Genomic DNA, 24192 nt, shown 5'->3' on the forward strand with positions numbered 1-24192 from the left:
ACCCCCTTGTTGGGACACACACATACCAAAGCGACTGTTACTGATTAACTTACGACCGGTGTTGTGGTTCACATTCCTGTTTCATGGTAACATTTCGTATAATATCTTAAGTACAAGGCAAATGATGTTGTTCGGGAGTAAGTGAGGCGTTGAGGGTAGCCAACTGGTAGGGTGGGCGGAGTCAGTTGATGATGTAAGGAGGGTTAATCCCGCCCTCCACCCTGGTGCTGCGGGCCGGGGCTGGCTGGCAGTGGTTGTGGCCTGGTAGTGTGTGTTGTGATCGTGGCCGACCATCACCACCTCCGACTTCACCATTCACACCTCCGGAACCACCAGGAACTAAAGCACGCGAGATAGCTAAAGGTAAGCTTACTTATCCATGACCACCATTGTGATTCAGTGACCAAGAATACATCTCTCCACGCGATAGTTCTTGTCGTATACTTACTGTGCATAACATGTGTCTTTAAGCAAAGTAGTGAATATAAATCTGTGTTGACGTTTGGTAGAGATTTTTCGCGCAAAATTTATGCCAAGTGCCAAATAAGTCTGTTGAGAGTGTTGATAGGCTAACGCAGACGTGATACATACAGTGAGTCTGTTTGTATAGAAGTCTTGACAACACACATTGTACAGATTGATCTACCTCGCTTGATTGACTCCTTAAGGCTGTACACATTGCTCACAGCTACCCCGTCCGTCTCTTTACGCTGCAACACACATATAATAGATGTTGTGGTGGTGCCCTCTGACTGACCGGATGTGGTAGAGGAGAGTTAAGGTGTGGCACAGAGAGGTAATGGCAGAGGATGTGTGGCATAGTGGAGATGTGGTAGACGTGTTGTGGGAGGGAGGGTTGGCAGATTGTGTATGTTGGTACGAGGTGAGGTGACGTGACGTGACCAGGTGTGTACGTGGTTCGGTGCCAGAGTTGACATTTACTACTACTACCATACGAACCGCTACCATAAACACACCAGCACTACCACTCCGTCCACTCCACCACCACACTCCACCACTTCCCTCTCCATCACTTACCCCTCCACCACACTCCCGGTCCCGCATATACTACCTCCACCACCAACCACACTACACAATAGTGGAGTATTAGTGACACATGGTGGAGTATTAGTGACACATGGTGGAGTATTAGTGACACATGGTGGAGTATTAGTGTCACATGGTGGAGTATTAGTGTCGCATGGTGGAGTATTAGTGTCGCATGGTGGAGTATTAGTGTCGCATGGTGGAGTATTAGTGACACATGGTGGAGTATTAGTGACACATGGTGGAGTATTAGTGACACATGGAGTATTAGTGACACGTGGTGGAGTATTAGTGACACGTGGTGGAGTATTAGTGACACGTGGTGGAGTATTAGTGACACGTGGTGGAGTATTAGTGACACATGGTGGAGTATTAGTGACACATGGTGGAGTATTAGCGACACATGGTGGAGTATTAGCGACACATGGTGGAGTATTAGCGACACATGGTGGAGTATTAGCGACACATGGTGGAGTATTAGCGACACATGGTGGAGTATTAGCGACATGGTGGAGTATTAGCATGGTGGAGTATTAGCGACACATGGTGGAGTATTAGCGACACATGGTGGAGTATTGGCGACACATGGTGGAGTATTGGCGACACATGGTGGAGTATTGGCGACACATGGTGGAGTATTGGCGACACATGGTGGAGTATTAGCGACACATGGTGGAGTATTAGTGTCACATGGTGGAGTATTAGTGTCACATGGTGGAGTATTAGTGTCACATGGTGGAGTATTAGTGACACATGGTGGAGTATTAGTGTCATATGGTGGAGGACTAGTGTCCGTCCTCTGGGAGTCAATTACCAGGAAATTCCTAATCCTTGACAATGGTGGAGGCCGTGGTGGTGAATGGTGATGAAAGGTGTGGTGAAGGTGATTGTGGTGATAGTGATGGAGGCGTAGTTAGGGTGGTGATGGTGATGGGGGCGCGGTTAAGCTGGTGGTGGTGAAGTGGGCGTGGTTAGGCTGGTGGTGGTGATGGGGGCGTGGTTAGGCTGGTGGTTGGTGATGGGGGGTGGTTAGGCTGGTGGTGGTGATGATGGGGGCGTGGTTAGGCTGGTGGTGGTGATGGGGACGTGGTTAGGCTGGTGGTGATGATGGGAGCGTGGTTAGGCTGGTGGTTGGTGATGGGGGCGTGATTAGGCTGGTGGTGGTGGCGGTGGTGGTGGTAGAAGACATTCCCCTCAACACTAAAATAGACACAAACATCTAAAAATGAACTACTTTGACATTATTTACACTTCCTGTTCTCCCTCATTCCTGGACCCGAAAAGACGGAGGTGTGAGTGTTGACATACTTACACTACTTCCTCGTAACTGGACCAATAAATAACCTAACCTAACCTAACCTTCCTCCTCGTAACTGTACTAAAACTTAATAAATCCTAGGGTGTTAATCTGCAGGTGAAATAAGTTAAGGAATAAATTTTAAGATGATCCGGGTGTTTTTTTTTGGGGGGGGGGTGTGTGTTTTTTAATGTTGTTGCTCAAGTTAGTCAGTTAGATGCGTTCTTACATCTCCAATTGCGAGGAACATCTTGGCCAACGAACCTTTTAAACTCGTCGACCAGTTGAGTCAAGGATGCCACCAGTCCTTTAAAATGTGAAAATAGTTGTCTAGCGAGTGTGTGTTGCAGCTTGTGTGTGTGTAGGGTGTGTATTTCTGAAACTGCTACTTTACTCAAGCTGACGATCCCGTAATTATACTGGACCTTCTGCTTCTTTCCAACCTTCCTCCTAACCGGTATTTATTTACACGTCAAGCCTCAAGTCATGCTGTGATTTTCGCAGAGTCGTTCACTATAAGTATGTTCCTGTGTATTGGTGACCTACAAAGAGCGAGTCATTTCTTCGTACATGTGTTACTGTTTGCTGTGAATTTTGATTAATCATTACTATTTTCCCGACGTTATGGAGGAGTTTGTCAATGTTTCCGAGAGTTCTACCTGGGAGGAGTGGTGTTGACGCTGCGGTTGGTAGTTTTTTTGTCACGAGTTCCCGATATAACCATGACGAAACCGAAGGATGATGAATGATGTATTTCTTTTAATAACTAGTTATTGGTTACTAGTATATTAAATAACCTAGAATACATACTTAAAGACCTTAGTTGTCGAAGCGCAGTAATACATACAGTAAAATATACGCTTTAAACGACTTATAGTTGTCGAAGTGCAGTAATAAATTATAACGTCAACAACAACAACACGAACCACCAATACATCTCGTTACACTGCGAAGACTCCGAACATGCGGGATGAATTTTTTGAACTGATTTGATTTGCTTGTGGATTCGTTCAATTAAATACTAAATGGTTGTCTCTCACTGTAGCGAGTCTGAATATGTGCTTGGAACAGTTTCAAATTGTGAATAACTGAGTGTGTTGTTGTACAGAATCAGGAGGTGTGTGAGTGTCCGTCCTGCATACGTATAGCGACAGGTGCAGAAAGAAAGTAGGCCATACCAGGGATTTGTCGTAAAACCCAATATACACTCGAACGACTTACTATGAACGTACTCTGCATTGTACTGTACACACACACACACACACTCGTGCACTGACAAGTTACACAAACGAAGGGTAAAGTTAGTTTCTTATGTGTTAATACTACGAGTTAATGAATACTTTGTAGTAATATTATGAGTTGTGATGCTAGTATTGATAGTATTAGTGGTAGTAGTTAGGTAATCGTAGTCATTTGAGTAGTAGTAGTTCAGTAGCTTTGATTGTAGTTGTGGTAGCCAGAATAAAATACCTAAGAGATACGTTGTTTTCTAAAGGGTTAAGGATATGCAATTATTAAGAACTATTTCCTTGTTACCAATTTCTTCCCAGAGTGATGAAGGGGGAGGGCTAGGGGAGGGAAGGAAGGAGAAGAGGGGGGGAGTAAGAAGAGGGTGGGGAGGGGGGATTTGGTTCACTGGAATTTTGTCTGTCCATTTGTTTGTACACGGAACTACGTACGTATATGACCTTGGATGAATTTATCCTTCAAGAAAATTCCACTGGATAAATTTTCAATGGACAAAGTTGCAATGAACAAAAGCCCAGTGAACAATATACTGTAGAAGCATGTGTGTGTGTGTCGTGGCGTGAATGTTTCACTCGGGTGACACATATCTCTCTCTCTCTCTCTCTCCCCCGTGTGTGTGTGTATAAGAATTTTATGGTTGGTTTCGTCACCTTGAGTCTTAGTGTGTCTTTATCTGCGTATGACTGTTTTTCTGTGTTTATGCCTGTGAGAGAGAGAGAGAGAGAGAGAAAGAATTTGACTTCAGTGTTTAAGATGTTGTTTGCCAATGACTTAATTCTCTCTTTAAATATAGATTAAATATTCCTTTAACTACAAAATAATATTGATCATAAAGTTAAGGCAGTAACTGGGTATTAATTTCGCAATATTTAATGTCTCTACGTGACTGTCAATTGTTTTGGTTTTTTTGGTTCAGTGTCGGCCATTGTGGAGCGTGTCCTGTGAAATACACTGATACTGTTTACATTGTGATAACTCTCTCTCTCTCTCTCTCTCTCTCTCTCTCTCTCTCTCTCTCTCTCTCTCTCTCTCTCTCTCTCTCTCTCTCTCTCGCAACCATAACAGCTTACTGTATACCATGGCGCTTTGAGCTGTTGGGTAAGTCACACCTAGGGTTGAATACCTGACTCGAGTTGATAACGTGATTGTGATGATGGTAGTGAGGATGGTGATTGTGATGGAGGTAGTGATGATGGTGATTGTGATGGCTGTGATTGTGATGGTGGTTGTGTTAGTGGTAGTTATAGTGAAGTAATGGTAGTGATGATGATGATTGCCACACACACACACACACACACACAGTACCTCCTAATCCCCCATCGTATCAGGTTATCACGTGTACAAAGCAGCTTTACATCACCGCTCTAAGACGCTGATAGCTATTTCTCGACCTGCCAACTGTTAGATAGATAGATAGATAGATAGATAGATAGATAGATAAAAGTATGATTTTAGTGTTGTCTAATGAGGGAAAGCAATAGGGTGTATGAATGTATAATCTTAATGGTGTATACTGTATAGTGTTGTATACAATTCGGGATCAGCTTAAGGTAAGGCTTCTTTCATTCCAGCTTATTTCACAGGAAGAATAATTTTTCTTCATAAAGCTGCCTTGAGGGTTAGGTTAGGTTTTGATTAAGGTTAGGCTAATGATAGGTTAGTGTTAGATAAATTTAGGTTTGTGTTAAGTTAGGTTAAGTTAAGTTAGTGCTTGGTTAATGTTAGGTTAAGTAAGTTTGGTGTTAGGTTAAGTAAGTTTGGTGTTAGGTTAAGTATGGTTAGTGTTAGGTTAACTATGGTTAGTGATAGGTAAAGTTACGTTAATGTTAAGCTAAGTTAGGTTAAAGTTAGGGTGAAATAACTTAACCTGGCTAATCTTCACGTGATCACTAAAAGGTGAAGAAGACTCGTTAGCGACTTTTATCAGTGAGAAGCGAGGCAGGAAGGCATCAGTGATAGGTGTACTGCGTAGCTCACTCGCCTAACAGAGGAAATGTCCAACACTAGTGACGGTCAGAGGGTGAGTGAGGAGGTCCGGGGGAGCCTTGTGTATTCTCGTCGTTCTTCGCGGTTTTGTTGTCTTTCACATCTAGAGAAGGAAGGGAAGGAATCTGTTTTCGTTTGTCGTGTGTTTTAGTCGTCGTTCGTGTTTAGGGAAGGGAGGGAGTCTATTTTCGTTTGTCGTTACTAATATGCCAGTAATTGGAGGTTCTGACGTAGTTTTTATCGGAGCTGAGGTGCAGGAAATGGAGGGACTCGTAGTTTACATTTGTTCTGATGTAGGTTTTGTCGTAGCGAGTTGGAGTTGTACTCGTATATACAGTACAGTGAGGCGAAGGGGTAACTCGTGTATTCTGATTGCCCTTTGTGTTTTGTCGCAGTCGGTGTACAATACTAACACAACCCTAAGACAGATGTACTTTATGGAATAATTTGGGGGTTTGTTGGTACATTCCTGATTTTTTTAAGATAAAAGGCTGGTCATGTGAACTATTCTTCTATACTCGAGTACAGTGACAATACAGACAAAAATCACTGTTCGTTTTATCCATAAACAGTGAGAGTACGTTGCCACGACACAAATGGCTGACACGGCTGATATTGTTAAGTTTAACAAGAAGCAGCTGACAGATTTTATTCCCACGCTCACTTATGAATTAACACACCAAAACACATAACAAAACAACAATAACGGAATTAAGAGCATTGTTTACAAATTAGCGTATAACAACGATTACACTGATCACTCTTGACTGCCGGAAATGCTGTACATGGCCTTAACATGATGGACACAGGAGGTTAAAGTTAGGTTAAGTTATGTTACGTTAACATTAGGGTGTGGTTAACATTACGGTAAAATAAGTTGGGTTTGTATAGTGTTAGGTTAGGTTAATGTTGGGGTGGTTAATCTTAAGGTAAAATAAGCTGGGTTTGTACAGGTATAGTATTAGATTAGATTAACATTATGATGGTTAATATGAAGATAAATTAAACTGGGTTAGCGTTAGATTAGGTAAGATTAACATTGGGTGGGTTAACTTCAGCTGAAATTAACTGGGGGCTAATCTTCAGGTGACCCGTCTCTTTTTTTCCAGTAGTCATTTGTTGACATGTGTGTAGACGGGGGATGGTAACGACACCTCGAGATCAGTTTTTTTATCACAGGAGGAACTAAGAACTGTTTATGTTTGTGGATTTTGTTTTCATTATTATTTATGTTTTCATCGTCAGTGTCATCATCGTCATATAATCATTATTATCATCGTCATTCATTATCATCATTCATCATTATGAACAATCCTTTACCACCGCCATCATCATCACACAATAGCCTTCATCAATATCATCATCATCATTAACGATAATTTTTAAGCAATTACTTAGACTCTAATAACTAATAATTATCACTAACAAGTAATTACAACATGACGTCATAATAATCTTCTTCCTTGTTTGCTTATTTATCCATTAAACTTTTATTTTATTTTTTTATTTTTTATTAATAAATCGTCAATAAACTTCAATATTTTTTGTAAGATGAAAGATAAAATTAATTAATTTATTTATTTATTTGTTTTTCGTATTAGTGGCTCCTTTGGGGGCTGACAGACAGACAGACAGACAGATAGATAGATGTACTGATACCTACACCTACACACACACACACACACACACACAGACATGAGCGACAGGAAGCCAGCACTGTTTGACGTCATCTTGTTCCCCCTAATTGTTTGCTGTTTACATCACCTCCTTGCTTGTTGTTCATATTGTCAGCCACATGGTTTATTTTCTATTGTTGTTTACGTTATTTGTTTTTTCGTCTTTGTAATTTGTTTGCATTGTCATTGGGGTTAAGTTGTTCTTGTTTGTTTGCACTGTTTACAAATTGATGAGTGGGTCTTCTGTTATGTGTTTGCATTTTTTTTACACACGGTGATTTAATAGTTAGTGTTATGTGTTTTGTTTGCACCTTTAGTAAGTTTGTTTGCCTCTGTCTCGTTATATGCTGCTTACCTGTCCTGGACTCAACGTCTTTAGTACTCAACACCTCCATTAATCAACACCTCCATTATTCAAAAACTCCAGTACTCAATACCACTAGTACTCAGCGCTTTATATACTTACTCAACGTCTCAGTACTCAACGTTTCAGTACTCAGCATCTTTAGTACTCGACGCCTTTAGTACTCAACCCTCTAGTACTCAGTTAAACCTACCCTAAGATAATTTATCCTATTATAACCTAACAACCTAATCTAATCAAATTAATCCTGATAGGAACTTAATCAAAATTTACACTACCCTACCCTACCCCACCCTACCCCACCCTACCCCCACCCTACCCCCACCCCACCCCACCCCACCCCCACCCCTACCCACCCCTACCCCTACCCCCACCCACCCCACTACCCCCACCCCACCCCAATCTCACCTACCTTCCACTCCACCCCCCTAACCCCACCCCCCACCCCACCCTTTTTTGACACATTCATATAAACAAAGCCAGCACGAGCAATCATCTTCGCCTGCCGCTCCCATCCACTAGGCAATAAAAAAAAAATTCTCTCACACATTTAACCTGACGAAAGACTATATAAGGACGGAGTCACAATGGCGCCCAAGTTACACAGAGACTATAAATAGATATATATATTCGAACAAAAGCCATGGGTAGATTACACACTCTTATCACGTGACCAGTTGGGGGTGGTGGTGGTACGAGTAGTAATTGTGGTTGTTGTGTTTGTAGTGGTAGGGTGTAGTGGAGTAGTTGCTGCTTATGGTTTTGGTTGGGGGGGGTTGTAGTCGTGGTTGTCGTGTGTAGTGTGGGGGTAGACGTGGTGGTTGTGTAGTGAGAGGGAAGTTCTGATTGTAGTTGTTGTTTGTAGTGGTGGTGGTGGTTATGGAGGTCTTTTGGCAACGTATAGTAGCCATAAGAGGAAGAAGAAGAGGAGGAGGAGGAGGACGAAGACTAGAGGGAGGAGGAGGAGGAGGAGATGGTAGTGGTTACGTGTAGACAGTGAGGGAATAGTAGTGTGTGTGTGTGTGTGTGTGTGTGTGTGTGTGTGTGTGTAAAAGTTAGTGGGTCGTGGTGGAACTGGTTATGGTGATTAGTAGCGAAAGATCGCTCGAGGAGAGAGGAGAGAGGGGGAGAGGGAGAGAGACGGGGAGAGTGAGGGAGAGAGAGGGGGAGAGGTGGCATGGGGAGAGAGAGATTTGGGGAGGAGAGAGACGAGGGGTGGAGAGAGAGAGAGAGAGAGAGAGCTGAAAGAGAGAGGGGAGGAGTGAGAGACGGGGTAGGTGAGAGGTTGGACTTCTGTGCCTCTGTGATGATATCCGTGTCAGCGTGAGCCATAAGGAAGTGCCCAATAGCCACCACCATTACACGTCCGACAGACCCCCACCACTCATCCCTCCCCTACCACTAAGCCCCTACCCTTCGTCCGCCTTCCCCGTCACTTCCCGTCCCCTTCAATCTCAAATCCCCAACCTATTTTCACCCCTTAGATCCCTATTTCCCAATTATCAAAAGTGAATTAGGTTCCTAGGGGGTGTTTTACTTCCTATTTTGATTCGTAATTGGGGTGGAATGGGGCTAAGGATGTGTGGGAACGAGAGGGGTGAGCGAAATAGGGGAGAGAGAGAGTCAGGTTGGTTGTAGCGGGGAGTAAATTTTTGAGGTGTGGAATCGTAGCAATGATGTGGAGATCCTCTTTTTTTTTTCTACGGCCACCTCCCTCTCTCTCTCTCTCTCTGGCAGATAGGCAGGCAGTTCACGTTCCCTCCCACGCCACCACCTGTCCAAATACCTCCTCATACGCCCTCATTCCCCTCCTGCCCTCCTCCTCCTGCCCCTCCTCCTCCTCCTCCTGCCTCCTCCTGCCTCCTCCTCCCTCCCCCTGCCTCCCCTCCTCCTGCCCTCCTCCCTCCCCCTGCCCCTCCTCCCTCCCCCCTGCCCCTCCCTCCTCCTCCCCTGCCCTCCTCCTCCTGCCCTCCTCCTCCTCCTGCCTCCTCCTGCCCCTCCTCCTCTTTAAGCCACCCTCCCCGCAGCTCTTACTCATTACCCCAGGCCCTCACGGAGTTAACGTACCCTCCCACGCCTTCCCTGCCCCCACCCCACCCATGCCCCCACCCCACCCCATGCCCCCCACCCCACCCATGCCCCCACCCCACCATGCCCGCCCACCCCACCCATGCCCCCCCCCACCCCATGCCCTCCCACGCCTTCCCCTGCTCCTCCCATGCCCACCCATGCCCTCCCACCCCACTCCATGCCCTCCCACGCTCACCCATGCCCTCCGACGCTCACCCATGCCCTCCCACGCCCTCCCACGCTCACCCATGCTCTCGTATCTCCTTTTACACGCCCTTACACGCATTCTTGTATACCTTCTCTTGTCTCATAACTTCCTTCCCCACGCCTTCGCACGCCTTCACATCACTCACACTTCCCACTTACACGATCCCCATACACACTCAGAACCCTCGCACGCCCTCGCACAGTCCCCACGCCACCCTCACACACTCCCTCACCTTATCTCCTTACACGCCCGTTCACGCCTTCCCACGCCACCAATCTCCCCAATTCTATCCATTCTCGGCGATATTTCTATTTCTGGCGTTTAAATGAACTCTAATACCACCCTCCCCCAGCAAGAAATTAATTCGAAGCCTTGAAAACCGAACGAATTTACAACTTAATTGACTTTCTGCCTCCCCCCCTCTACCCTCCCCCTCTACCCTCCCCCTCTACCCTCCCCCCTCTACCCTCCCCCCTCTACCCTCCCCCCCTCTACCATCCCCAAAAGGAAAACGGGATTTACAGAACAAAAATAATTCAAGAGTTGATTAATTGGAATATTCTAAGATAGTTGATTGAGAGGTTGAATATTAAATGTGGTTTTTTTATTACACTTCATTATCATAGTTGAAGTGTTAGTAGGAGGTGTTAGGTTAGTGTCCGATTATTTATAAGTATCTACCTATCCATCCATTCATTTATCCATCCGTTCTTCCATCCATCATGTCTACCAAGGACGACATGATTTAACCGTGAAAGTATGACATAACTCTGAAAGCTGCATGGATCCCAGAAGGTTGTCACAGGCTCAGGTGATACTAAGCATCTTAACTAAACGTATGGGAGTACATTTAACCGGAGACCCACATAAGTTAAGACGGGTTTTCAGAACAATCGTAAGTTCTATTTCCATTTTAACTTATTTATTTTAAGTTACGATACAAAATTGGATTCTCAGGTTAGATGGGGGGGGGGGACGAGACAGGATTGGGTATCTTTTAGGAGTGAAACGTGTTTGTCCTGTAGCTCGGGTCCCTCCCCTCACCCTCACCCCCCGCCAGTAGTTGTGACTATAATAAGGTCAGATTAGTGTTGACACTCACCATGACCAGGATAGATGTCGCTTCACATCCATCAAAGTCCCGAGGATAGGGACACGGGGATGTGACTTACGCTTCCGTGCTCAACATTCAAGTGATCTTTCCTTCTGTCCCTTCGTCTATCCCTTCACTGTTCATTTATCTATTCTTTTACCCTTTCATCTAATCCTCCTATCCCTTCAGCCTATCCATCACTGTTCATCTCTTATTTGTTTTTCTTGAATCACCTCCAGAAAGTTAACTCAAGACATTAAAATTACACTTGATATTTACTGCAGGTATAAAGTACAGGTATGTTAATTAACAGATATAATAATTAACAGGTGTACTTATTATTAGATGGTGATAGTATTACTCAAGGTGAATTATTATATTGATCAGGTGAACAATTACAGGAATTACATGAGTGAATAAACTGAATCTTTTTATGTTTATGTATAATATTTCCGTGTGTTTAAGATATTAGTCGTAGATCATACCTGGGTGTAGGAAAGTTATAACCTGAGTGATAATTAATTTATGCTTACATACTGGTGTTGATCTTGTTGATGTTCTTTCCTCCACTTCCCTCCACCTGCCCCTCTGCCCTTGTTACCCTTCATGACATTCTTCCTTGGGTCCCTCCTCTTCCTCCCTCCTTAATTCTCCCTCCTCTCTTCATCTCCCTCAATCACCCTTTTCTTATTAAACATCTCTCTCTCTCTCTCTCTCTCTCTCTCTCTCTCTCTCTCTCTCTCTCTCTCCTCCTCCTCCTCTGCCCCACTTCCTCCCTGTGGCACCCCACCGTCGCCCCCTCCAGCCCACCATCCTGTCCTCCCTCCCTCCCTCCCCCCCCATCCCACTCTCCTCTTGTGTCTCATTCTCTCCTTTGTGTCCCTCCACCTCTCCGTCTCTTCCTCCCTCCCTCCCTCCTTCCTTCCTTCCTTCCTTACACCCCTCTTTCTTCTCCCTTTCCTCTCTTTCTCCCTCTGCCCCTCCCCTCCTTCAGGTAAACTTTATGCTTTCCCTCCCTCCCTCTCTCATTCCCTCACCTCTCCCTCCTTACCAACCTGTCTCCCTCTCCCTCATCTCACCCGTTAAGTAAGGCTAAATTAGATTAGGTTAAGTTAGATTTGGTTGATTTGGATAGGTTAGGTTAGGATCGCCTAGGTTAGGTTAGGATCGCCTTGGTTAGGTTAGAATAGGTCAGAGTGGGTTAATTTTAGCTTGCTTAGGTGAGGTGAGGTAAGGTAAGGTTGGGTTTGTCTTGGCTTGGTTAAGTTAAAATAGGTTAGGTTAGGTTAGGTAAGGACCAGTGTTCGTTAAGTTGTGGTACAGTTGTAGAAATGTGTTCCTTCACCTCTGTGGTAAACCGTGACTCAATCGTTGCAGGAGTAGCGTAGTAGCATCACTTTTTATAAATTAATGTGTATTGGTTGCGTAACGACGGACGAGATTGGTGGACAGGTTTGGTGTAGGTCAAATAGGTTGGCCGTTTGGAGATACGAGTTACCACAGGGGGGGGGGGCACATTTCCGCAACTGTGCCAGATATGTCAGGGCTGGTGTGCTTGTGAGGAATTTAATGTAGCCTTGGCTAGGAGGTTCAATAAGTAAGTTGTGTCGCGCTTACACACACACACACACACACCACAACCGCATCCAGCCCATACGAGCACGAACTGATCGCTATAAGAACAGCCCAGTCCCAACCATTGTAAAAATTATCAATAACTTGTAATCAACCAGTGTATTCACCCCCAGTCAATCTTACTTTTTGCACTGTCACGATGTTGAAATTCCCTGTAGTTTGAGCTTCTCCCCACCTAGTTATTATATATCATATTTGTATCACTTACGTTACTTGTATATTATTTGTAAATCAAGAGACCCATTCCCCAATTATGTAACTGTATATTTTCAGCTTTCCGTCTGCCATGGTCTTTCAGTAAACCGTTAATTATTATTATTATTATTATTATTTACACTCACTCACTCACACACACACACACACACACACACACACACACACACACACACACACACTGAAATAAGTGTGAGCCAGTATAATATTAGCTGGTCGAGTGACTGTCAACATAACACCACCACCTTAGCCTCTCAGTACATGATGCGCCACTGATGCAAGGATTGATTAACATACAAGACGCGACACACAACTCCACGATACAACACTGCACGTCACATTATTACACAACATAGCACACGACACCATACGACATTACACGTCTCGCCATTACACGACACAATACCTTATACGACACAACCACAACACTATACATGACACCACACCACACGACACCACATACTACACGACGCAACACTGAACCACAGCTCACAAACGTCGCGCTATCTTTGTTGTAGTTGTTGCTGATTTATCTGTCTCGCTCAAGGTTGTCAACAAATACTCTTAACTGGAGTCTTATCATTATTCATCCCATGCCATCCTGTCGCAGGTGTGGGTATGTAGAAAACGGAATTCTGTCTGTATGTCTGTATGTCTGTGTGTTTGTCTTGTGTGCCTGAGGGCTTCTATGTCTGGGTGTTTATGTGTGTTCGTATGTCAGTGTATGTGTTGGTTTTTGCGTGTCCGTGTGTTTTTGCATATATATGTGTGTCTGTGTGTGTATTTCTGTGTATGTGTATATATTTGTGTCTGTGTATATCTGTGTATGTATGTCTGTATATATCACGTAAGAAACAATAGATAGGAAATTGTAATAAAAACAACAATTATTTACTGAATACCTCTAACCTTCTCGGGTCTTTTTTCTTCTTTATCTCTCCTCCCTTTTCGTATATCTCTCTCTCTCTTCACCTCACTTCTCTCCATTCTTCCTTCCCTACCACCTCCTCACATCCTCCTTCTTATCACATCTTTCCCTCTCCCCCCTCCCCTCCCCTATGCATCTCTCTCTTCCACCCCGTCACCTCTTCTCCCCGTCACCTCTTCTCTCCCATGCATCTCCCACAGTAAACATGGGTGTAGAGTCTTTGTCGTCTCTCCGGTGGCCGTATATCACCGTCATGCAGAGTCACGACACACAATGAACGTCACAACGACCTCGCTGGGAACCCGTCACTCTGTTTATGTGGAGGACCGGTAGGGGGTAAGGGGGAGTTGAGGTAGTGGGGTGGAGCAGGTTTTGGGTGGGAAGCAGGTGGGAGTTGAGGTAGGGATGGGAGGAGGTCTGGGTGGGGAGCAGAGGGGTGTTGTAGACTTAACCTAACCGTAACCTCGTCTAATCGTATCTAATCTACCTTAACCTAAATTAACCTACCTTCCCCTACCCCACCCCACCCTACCCTACCTTGGCGTATTAATTGTTATAGTTGTTTTTGCTTGTCCGGAAAATAAGAGGGAAGGAAAGGAAAGGAACTAGGAGAGAGAGAGAGAGAGAGAGAGAGAGAGAGAGAGAGAGAGAGAGAGAGAGACGATATCCACTTTAAGTACTAATGACTACTCCGCCATTAACCCCCCTCCCCCCCCACACACAGCTGTTCAGGAAGCTGCCAGGAACAGGTGCTGGTATTTTGTGCAGCTGTTGTACCCACATATACCACCCACCGTCCCACCCTCATTATTGTTGGTACTACTGTTACATTTACTCGTTAAAAAGAGTAAGAGGTTGTTATGGCGTTGGTAACTCTACTTAATGAGTTGTTTTGCGATTGAATCATATTCACAAGAAAAAAAAAGACGATCGTTTGTTGTAACTATAGTAATTTTTTTTTTTTTTTAGAATATTATTGACGTGGATATGAATGTTTTCTTTGGTGTGTTTTGGGATGTGTTCAGTTTTATAAATAGATTGTGTTGGCGTTTCTACTTACTGACTTGTGATGCGTTATTATTACAGAAAAAAAATCAAATAATTATAACATTTCTAATTTTAAATATTTTTATATTATTATTATTATTATTATTATTATTATTATTATTATTATTATTATTATTATTATTATTATTATCCCTTCTAGGGTTTGTGAACCAGTTTAAGGGGATTGTCTGTGATGATATTGGTAACGATGCTTCATCAGGTGACAAGCGAGTTAGTAAACAAACACACTAACGACAACTTGAAAGGAAATAAACAGAAACAGGTATTCACAAGAAGGTAGTAGGCAGCTATCAAACAGGGAGGTACTACTGCCGGGAAGATATTGGAAGCATAATGTGTTGTCTAATGGTAGACCCTGCTGCCATATGGCATCACGAAATTGTGACCAAGTCCCAGGTTGCTGATCTGACTTTTTGTCTCATTTACACACAGTTGCAGGGTCTCTCATATTTTGACAGCACGACATATATATTGTTAAAGCAGATAAAACGAAAATACAAAAAGGAAAACATAAAAGTCTGACGACTCAATGATAAACAAAGGGAAATAACAAGAAAAACTTCATGCAGCGATCTGGTTGGGCCCAGATTCTTGTACACTCTACTTCTTCCCTAATTCCTACGTCTACCTTCTTCTTTCCGATCAAAATCAAAATATCGTTTCTCACTTTAGATCTGTTTTTTTAATTTCTATATTTATTTATTTATTTATTTATTTATTTATTTATTTATGGCGTAATGTTTTTCTTCTGCTTCGCCCCTCCCCCTCCCCCCCCGCTTCAGGCCCTGATGTGGGTCAATGATCTGTGGCCGGGTGGGCTAATCCATATTAAAAAAAATATATAAATTAAAAAAGCATTTAAACAAACAAATAACGCAAGAATTGACAAACAAACGAACAAACACAATCAAAACAGAGGAAGTAAACAAACTGGCAATTGCAAGCAAGCAATCAATGTAGATAACAAGCAAGGAGGCATTCATAATCAAGCAAACAAACATACAGAAGCAAGTAGACAGACATGCATATGCAAACAAGCATACACAAACAAACAGACAAATAAACACATATACTGTGCGTATATATATATATATATATATATATATATATATATATATATATATATATATATATATATATATATATATATATATATATATATATATAATCAAACAAACACAAACAACCACAAGTACACAAACAACCACAAGCAAACAAACACACACACACATTGTTCACACGCCCGCATCCAAGAAGTGTGACGTCACTTGTTTGTTGTTGACTCATTTACTGAAGGAGCAAACGATGTCTCCCTTCCCTCTCCTCCCCTTCCCATCCCTTCCCCTCCCTTCCCCTCTCTTTGAAAACGATGAATTAATCTCTTGAGTACTTAACTTCTTACACTACTTAAATCATTGACAATGGTATAATTTAATTCTCTTGAGCGGGAGTAACTAGGGAGTCCAGCCTCAAACATTCCTTACATTACAATTAATTCCTCGATACGAATACTTGCCTACATAGCCTTGAGGATTTACACACAATACCTCTTTACACACATACATACATACATACACTGTACATACATACATAATTATAATAATGGTTATCCCTCGTGTAACAAGGATGGCAGGGCCCAGGGGCCACTTAAGCGTAAATTTGTTTAAGATGTAGAAGCTGTCACCAACACAGCAGCCGCATCCTAAGTTAACGAGCTGCATGACCCAGTGTCAAGGAACAGTCTGAGGAGACCGGACAACTCGTCAACTGCACTGGCTAACCATTACCTCGGAACACGATCTGCAAATCGATTAACATCCAGGTCCCCAATTACTGTTGGGTAGACAGAGGCAAATGGCGTAAAGAAACTTGCCCATAGTTTCACCCTGCATTGGGATCGAACTCGGGTACGTTCATTTCAAATGAACGTACCCGAGGTGACCAAAGGTCGCCAACACACCCACGCACACACACACACACACACACACACAGAGGATTTATCTGTGCAAATTGCGTGTTCAACTTTCATAAGTCAACCTGGTGTGCTATTTTATATCTTGGCCAAGGACATTGTTGCCAAGGTGTGTGATCTGTGGAGATGTGCTATGGAGATGTACTGTGGAGATGTGCTGTGGAGATGTGCTGGGGAGATGTGCTGGGGAGATGTGCTGGGAAGATGTGCAGTGAAGATATGCCGTGAAGATATGCCGTGAAGATGTACTGTGAAGGTGTGATGTAAAGATGTGCTTTCCAAATGTGCCATGAAAGTCTGTTGTGGAGATGTGCTAGTCCCTGCGGGTAGGTTGTGATCCTTATGATACAGACACAGGTTGGTAGAGAGAGAGAGAGAGAGAGAGAGAGAGAGAGAGAGAGAGAGAGAGAGAGACTCTAAAACTGTCACACCTGAACGTAACAGGAAGTAGAGGAAGGGGGTTTGGGGGTTTGCAGGTAACCGCAGGAGAACGCTAAGTGATGTAAAAAGGAGGACCGCAGTTAACCGCATAAATCCTTAGATAACCGCATGTATCCTCAGGTGACGCAAATGTTTAGCAGATATCCCGCAGAGAAGAGCAAGTGTTTGTAGGTAACCGCCTGACTGATTAATAGCAATTAACAAGTGTTATGCAGGTGCTCATAACAACCCACAAAGTAGAGTGTGTGTGTGTGTGTGTGTGTGTGTGTGTGTGTCAGCAGCACAGGCACTCGGACACAACGCTAAAAACAGCAGCAGTAACAGTGAGAGGAGACAGCACCAATCATCTGGGCGCCACACACGAGTCTCTGTGACAACGCTACATATTGTACTTGATCCTCTGCTTGTTGCTGGTGCCGTCTTCTGTTACCTGCTGCCTGCTCGTGTTACCTGCTGTCTGTTGCCACCTGTCTGTTTCTACTGTTTGTGCACATCGTCACAGTAAACACTACCCACGCCATTTGTTATAAGGGAAGTATACAGTATAAGTTTTTGAGCGTCACACTTGAGTCAACAGCCACCAGGCACATGGCCAAGTGGATGTTGTCAGGTGTGGACAAGACAAGTGTTGGCCGGCAGCCTTAATATGGCTTTGACAGGTGTGGGGTGTCTGACCACTGTGGACATCTGTATATTTTATTAGGTTCTGGGGTCTCGGTAATACGGGTGTGAGGTTTCTGGTCATGCTTAAACACCTGTGCATTTATAAATGGAAGGTGTAAAGTTTCTAAACGTAATTGACACCTGTAAGTTTAAAAGATCTATGATATATGTAACAGGTGTTAGGTTTCTGTCTGGCCATGCTGAACATCTGTATATTCATAGAGAGAAGGCGTGAGGTTTCAGACCACACTGGACACCTGTACAGTACCTTTATAAATAGGGGCAGCGGCCTTACGTGGGCTGTAAGCTATTCAGTGCGGACGCCCTTCACCTGAGTAATCACAGGTGGCTGTAACCTGGTGTAGTAATATTACTAATGGAGCTGTGGTGGTCCTCGTCCTTTGATGTGTTCCTCTCTCTCTCTCTCTCTCTCTCTCTCTCTCTCTCTTTGGCACAAGGAAAATATGGAGATTATATTCTTGCTTCGCGTTACAATGATGTCATAATCTGTTGCTGTGGGCAAGTAATTCAGTGCCACCCTGTGTATCTGTGTTTGTCTCTGTGTATCTTTGTGTGTGTGTGTACATGTATGCGTGTTTGTGCATCTGTCTGTAACCTAACCTAACCTTGGTATCTGGCAACGTAAACATCAGTAGTTGTGTGTTTAGCGAGTGTTGGTCAGGAAGAAGTCAATTGTGGCATCCTTGTGTGTCGTGGGTTTCATTGCCCCAATTTTTTTTTACACAATTAGCTGAAGTCTGGTGGTGACCTGAAGGAGAATATTGAACAATTAGAAGAATCACCTGAAGATTAGCCCCATAGCTTATTTCACTTAATATTAACCACCTTGAACCTAACCCAACCCAACCCAACCCAACCCCCAGGTGGCGTTAGGGTATTTTTAATATATGAGAATGATATGTAAATTATTTTGACGCTATATGTGTATTTAGTTATATAGTTTTCGTTATATAAAACAGAGGCCCTTGTATAGGTAATTTGGCAGAGACACAAGGCCACGCAGGGGAATATACACACAGACACACACGGATGAATATACAGACAGACACTCGTACTGCTTAATATACACCAGATATATTCGTAGCTAAATATTCATACAGACACATACAGACACACTCGTAGTTAAGTATACATACGGACTCGTACAACTAAATATACAAAGACTTATACGTAGCTAAATGTATATACAGACAGACATACACAGCCAAATATACATAAAGACAGACTCAGTAACCAAACATCGATACAGACAGACAGAAAACAAGTTAGATACATGTTTCAACTTCCAGATAATAACAAATCTGACTTACGAGCTTTTAATAAACTTTCGTATTGTCGTAACCTCAGTCATTTTTTTTATAAACTCTCTTACATCACTATCCTAAAATAAATAAAATTAACTGTGTAACTTATACTTGAATATCCAGATCCTAAAACTTTCATAAGTAGGCCAGCCATAAGCTCAGAGGTCCATTGGCACAAACACCCTCCACATAATCGTACATTATGTCTGATCTCCTCTGGTAGTGTTGCCATAGTTCACAAGAGGACTTTTTTTTAAGGTACAGTTATGGACAAAAATAGAGAACTTGATGTCTGCTATAAAAAATAGATTTGTAGCGTGGAAAGAGAATCGCATAGAATTTTTAGTCATCTGCATGTTGCCAAGTCTCCATCTTATCTTCTACCCTCCCTTATACTATCTCCTCCTCCCTGCTTGCTCCTCCTGTCTCCCTGCCCCCCCCCCTGCCGAATTCTTTTTGCCCACAACTATACATCATTGAGGGATTATATGGGGGAATTGAAGCTTGTAGTGCAACGCTTGATTATTTTTTTTTTGCTCGTTACGCTGTGATTTTTAACGCGGTGGTAATAATCTTCTTCATGTCGCTTCAGTGTTTATTGATGATTTAAAGGTAATACTTAACAAAAATCACTTCAACTTACATCATCTTAATGCTATAGAGTCAAGCCTTAGTGTTTAATTTCAACAAGACTTCATTCTAATTACAATGTATTAATGACCGTGTTTTGTTTACATACGTCGTCATGGCAACATAACTCGCAAGATGGCGTCGCCTTTCATATGAGGGAAGGTGAGAGAAAGTGAAGGGAGGTGAGAGAAAATAAAGGGAAGTGAGAGACATTGAAGGGGTAGATCGTCTAAGGCGAGAGACAGTAGAGAACACACCTGAGAGAGACACCTGAGAGTGGTGGTAGAGGCTCCAGGAAGAACTGAAAATACCTGAGGGGTCAATTGAAGTACCTGTCCCCCTCCCTACCTGTCTCCCTCTATCTCTCACATCCCTCAGCTTTAGCTCTCACCTCCAGAGAGAGAGAGAGAGAGAGAGATGATATAATTGGCCCCGGACACAGGTATAGCACAAGCAGCTGTACCTTCTACACCCAACCCCTGCCTTTCTGTCTTCCTGCCTCCCTGTCACTGAGCCCTTCACCTTCCTGCCAATGTGGTCTTCAGTTGATCAGGGGAACCTTTATATATAAACATGCCATCTCTTCCCAGGCTATAATTACTACTACTGCTACCTTCCGTCTTCTCCTTCCTCTTCATTTAATAACATTCTTATTTTTCATTCTTTCTTTCTTTCTTTCTTTTTTTTCTTTCTCATACGGCAGACAGACCAGGTTGCTCCCTACACCATGTGATTTTTTCTTCTTTTCCTTTCTCGTGGGACCGAGTTTACTAACGTCCTACTCTGCCATTTCCTCCATTGAACCTATGGCAGACTACCCCATCATTCCGTCTGCCAGATTTACCCCATGAACTTCTTTTCCTACTTAAGCTACCTCCCCCACCACGAGGGCCAATGCCAGGTGTGCCACTAGGTGTTGGCACCGTCCGGCTGTTACTTCCCCATCCCTACAACTTGCTCGTTACAATTGACGAATTCCACGCGTATGTGAGGTTAAGGTATTCTCTGTGCTCCTTTGGTCATTCTGAGTTTTGTGTTTACCTCCCACACTGATCTGACCTAACCTAACCTAACCTACAGTAATCTCCTATACTGACCTAACCTAACCTCTCCTAACCTCTCCTAACCTAACCCAACTCTTATCTATTCCTGGACACGCAGCAGTCGAGAGGTATGAGGATGTGTTAAACCCACTGCTGATATTTGTCCTCACGCCTCAAGGAACAATTTACACATCGTTGAGGTCATTTTGTTGCGTGAAGAAAAATAATAATAATAATAATAGTAATAAAATAAATAAAAAGTTACGAAGTCTCCCAGGTCGATTTTTATGGATTTTGTTGTTAAAGGAATATGGCCTAATAAACAGAGTATGAATTATGTTAACAGAAATAATATGAGAGAGAGAGAGGGAGTAGAGATAGAGAGAGAGAGAGGGAGAGAGAGGGGGAAGTAGAGAGAGATAGGGAGGGGAGTAGAGAGGAGAGAGAGAGAGAGAGAGAGAGAGAGAGAGAGAGAGAGAGAGAGAGAGAGAGAGAGAGAGAGAGAGAGAGAGAGGGAGAGAGGGGGAGAGAGGGAGAGAGGGAGAGAGGGAGAGAGGGGGGAGAGAGGGAGGAGAGAGGGGAGAGAGAGAGAGAGAGGGGGGAGTAGAGAGAGAGAGGGAGAGAGAGAGAGAGAGAGGGAGAGGAGAGAGAGAGAGAGAGAGAGAGGGGGAGTAGAGAGAGAGAGAGGGGAGAGAGGAGAGAGAGAGAGAGGGAGGGAGAGAGAGAGAGAGGGGAGTAGAGAGAGAGAGAGAGAGAGAGAGAGAGAGGGAGAGATAGAGAGAGAGAGAGAGAGAGAGAGAGAGAGAGAGAGAGAGAGAGAGAGAGAGAGAGACAGACGGAGAGAGAGAGAGAGAGAGAGAGAGTAGAGAGAGAGAGAGAGAGAGAGAGAGTAGAGAGAGAGAGAGAGTAGAGAGAGAGAGTAGAGAGAGAGAGAGTAGAGAGAGAGAGAGTAGAGAAAGAGAGGGAGTAGAGAGAGAGAGATCGTCAACACTGCAGGTACCTCACATCACCACGTGTATCTCTCGGTCTATAAATACCAAGACTTCAGTACTTCTAGCGTGGTGAGTTGGCCCCCAGCAACAGTCTGCCACGCCACCTCCACACGCCTTCATGTGCACCCAATGGATCATCATAAGAACATAAGAACATAAGAATGGAGGAAACTGCAGCGGGCCTATTGGCCCATACTGGGCAGTCCCGTTTACACCCAACCCCTATTGCTCATCCTTCTCATCATCATCATCATCATCCTTCTCATCATCATCATTATCGTATTATTATTATTATTATTATTAACACACTATATAGGTTAATATAAAATCCATATTATATTCATTATTAACACGTATTATTGCTCTCATTTTTCAGGTGAGTGTGATGTCAGCAGTGTGGTCTAGTGTGTCAGCAAGTGTGAGTACTATACCTTGTACCTGTGTTGTCAGCGGTGTAGATGAGTGTCAGCAAGTATGAATACGTGTATTGTGTGCAGTGTGACCCGTGTAACAGCAAGAATAACTACAGTATCTGGGTCAGCAGGTGGTCAGTTATCAGGTCAGCAGCAGTAGTGATGGGGGTACACAACTACTTCACTTGCCAGTATTTTATTTAATTCATTTTTTTTTGTCCCAGAACGACATTGTAAAAACTAGTTCACCTAATTGGTTCTCGTGGGACGTAACTTGACTAAGTGACCTCACGTTATGAGAACCATTTTGGTGCACCAAAATCGGCAACATTGTTACGTCATTCTTTGAGAGCCAATTAAATGCGTTAGAATCTTCACCATTATTACGTCACGACTTAAGAACCAATCAGGTACGATAGAAACGGCACCATTACACACACACACACACACACAGGCCGTTGAGAGATATGCGTGGATTGTGGCAAAATAATACACTTACTGGCAACCTATCGATCTAGTGGTAAAGAACCAATCATTAAGTAGCGGTCCCTTGGTATAACGGTAACGAGGTGTAGTTGCCACCAAATGTAGCGACCACCGGGTGTAGCGGCCATCGAGTGTGGCGGCCACCAGGGAGGAGGGAAGCAGAGGAGAACAGGGACGGAAGGGGCAAGGGAAAAAGAGAGGGAGGGAGGGAGAGAGGAGGAGGACGTGAGAGAAGGAAGGAAGGAAGGAAGGGAGAGAGAGAGGATGAGAAAGATGCTAAGAAAGATAGAAAGAAGGAAGAGAGAGGGAGGGAAGGAAGGAAGGAAGGATAAATATTTGATCAACACCCACCCAACAATGTCGCAACGACTTAACACACAAGCAAATAATAACAACAACAACAAACAACAACAAATAAAAAAAGACAAATAACCCGTAATTAGATCAGGTACAGAAGAGAAGAAGCAGAAAAACTCAACGTAAATCCAGCTTATGTAAATAATAATCCTCGTCTCCCGTTTCTTGTCAGTGTTGTGAGCGGAATTAATGTCAGTTCTTTACAATAATTCTTGGTTGCTTCACTAGGCTCACTCGATCAAGGTTGTGGGCGTATGTGTGATTATCTATCTATCTATCTATCTATCTATCTATCTATCTATCGGTAGGTAGGTAGGTAGGTAAGTGAGTAGACAGGTAGGTAAGTAAGTTATTAGTTAAGTGAGTGAGTAAGTAGGTAAGCAAGTTAGGTAGGTCAGTAGGTGGGTGAGTAGGTAGGTATTCAGGATAGGTCCTATGTAGGCGCCTTGAGGTAGCACCAGCCTTCACTCCCTGCAACACGGCAGTAAGCTCGACTTTGATCATGTTGACAGGATGTTGCATTTAAGGTAAACAAATAGTGCAAGCGTCTCCCTCCCTTCTCCTCTCCTCTCCTCTCCTGTCCTCTCCTCTCCTCTCCTCTCCTCTCCTCTCCTCTCCTCTCCTGCGTGCCTCACTCTCTCCCTTCCTCCTTTCCTTTCATCCCCCTCCCTCCTTCCCTCCCTCTTCTCTCTTTGGGGCTGAATTTCACCTCTGTTGCTCTTTTATCCCACTACCCTCTCTCCCTCTTCTTATTTCTCCCCTTCGCCCCTCTCATCTCTCTCCCTTTCATTCCCACCCTTCTTCCCTGCACTCCCACCCTTCCCTATTCCTTCTCATTCTCCCTTTCCTTCTTTTTTCTGCTCCTTCCCACTCAGCCTTTTTTATACCCTCCTTCCTCCTCCTCCCCCTTCTACTTCATCTTCCTTCTCCTTATCTTCCTCCTCATCCTCCTCTTTATTCTCCTCCCCCTTCTCCTCCTGCGACCAATACAAGAGACAGGAGGGAGGATGACAGTAACACCTATACAAGAGACAGCA

General features: G+C 43.8%; 1 protein-coding gene across 3 annotated transcripts in view; it reads left to right on the top strand.

The window, feature by feature from the left end:
- Window positions 1–213: 213 nt before the first annotated feature.
- LOC121858535 (excitatory amino acid transporter 3-like) overlaps window positions 214–24192 on the top strand; it is an 81485-nt gene continuing 57506 nt past the window's right edge. For 2 of the 3 annotated variants that reach the window (XM_042355022.1, XM_042355023.1), the window contains exon 1: window positions 221–363. The gene's annotated coding sequence lies outside the window, so the exon portion shown is untranslated. Of the gene's footprint in view, window positions 364–24192 lie in introns of all 3 variants that reach the window. The other variant, XM_042355024.1, reaches the window with a different exon arrangement.

Source organism: Homarus americanus, unplaced genomic scaffold (assembly GCF_018991925.1).
Source record: "Homarus americanus isolate GMGI-L3 unplaced genomic scaffold, GMGI_Hamer_2.0 scaffold19066, whole genome shotgun sequence".
NCBI lineage: Eukaryota > Metazoa > Arthropoda > Malacostraca > Decapoda > Nephropidae > Homarus > Homarus americanus.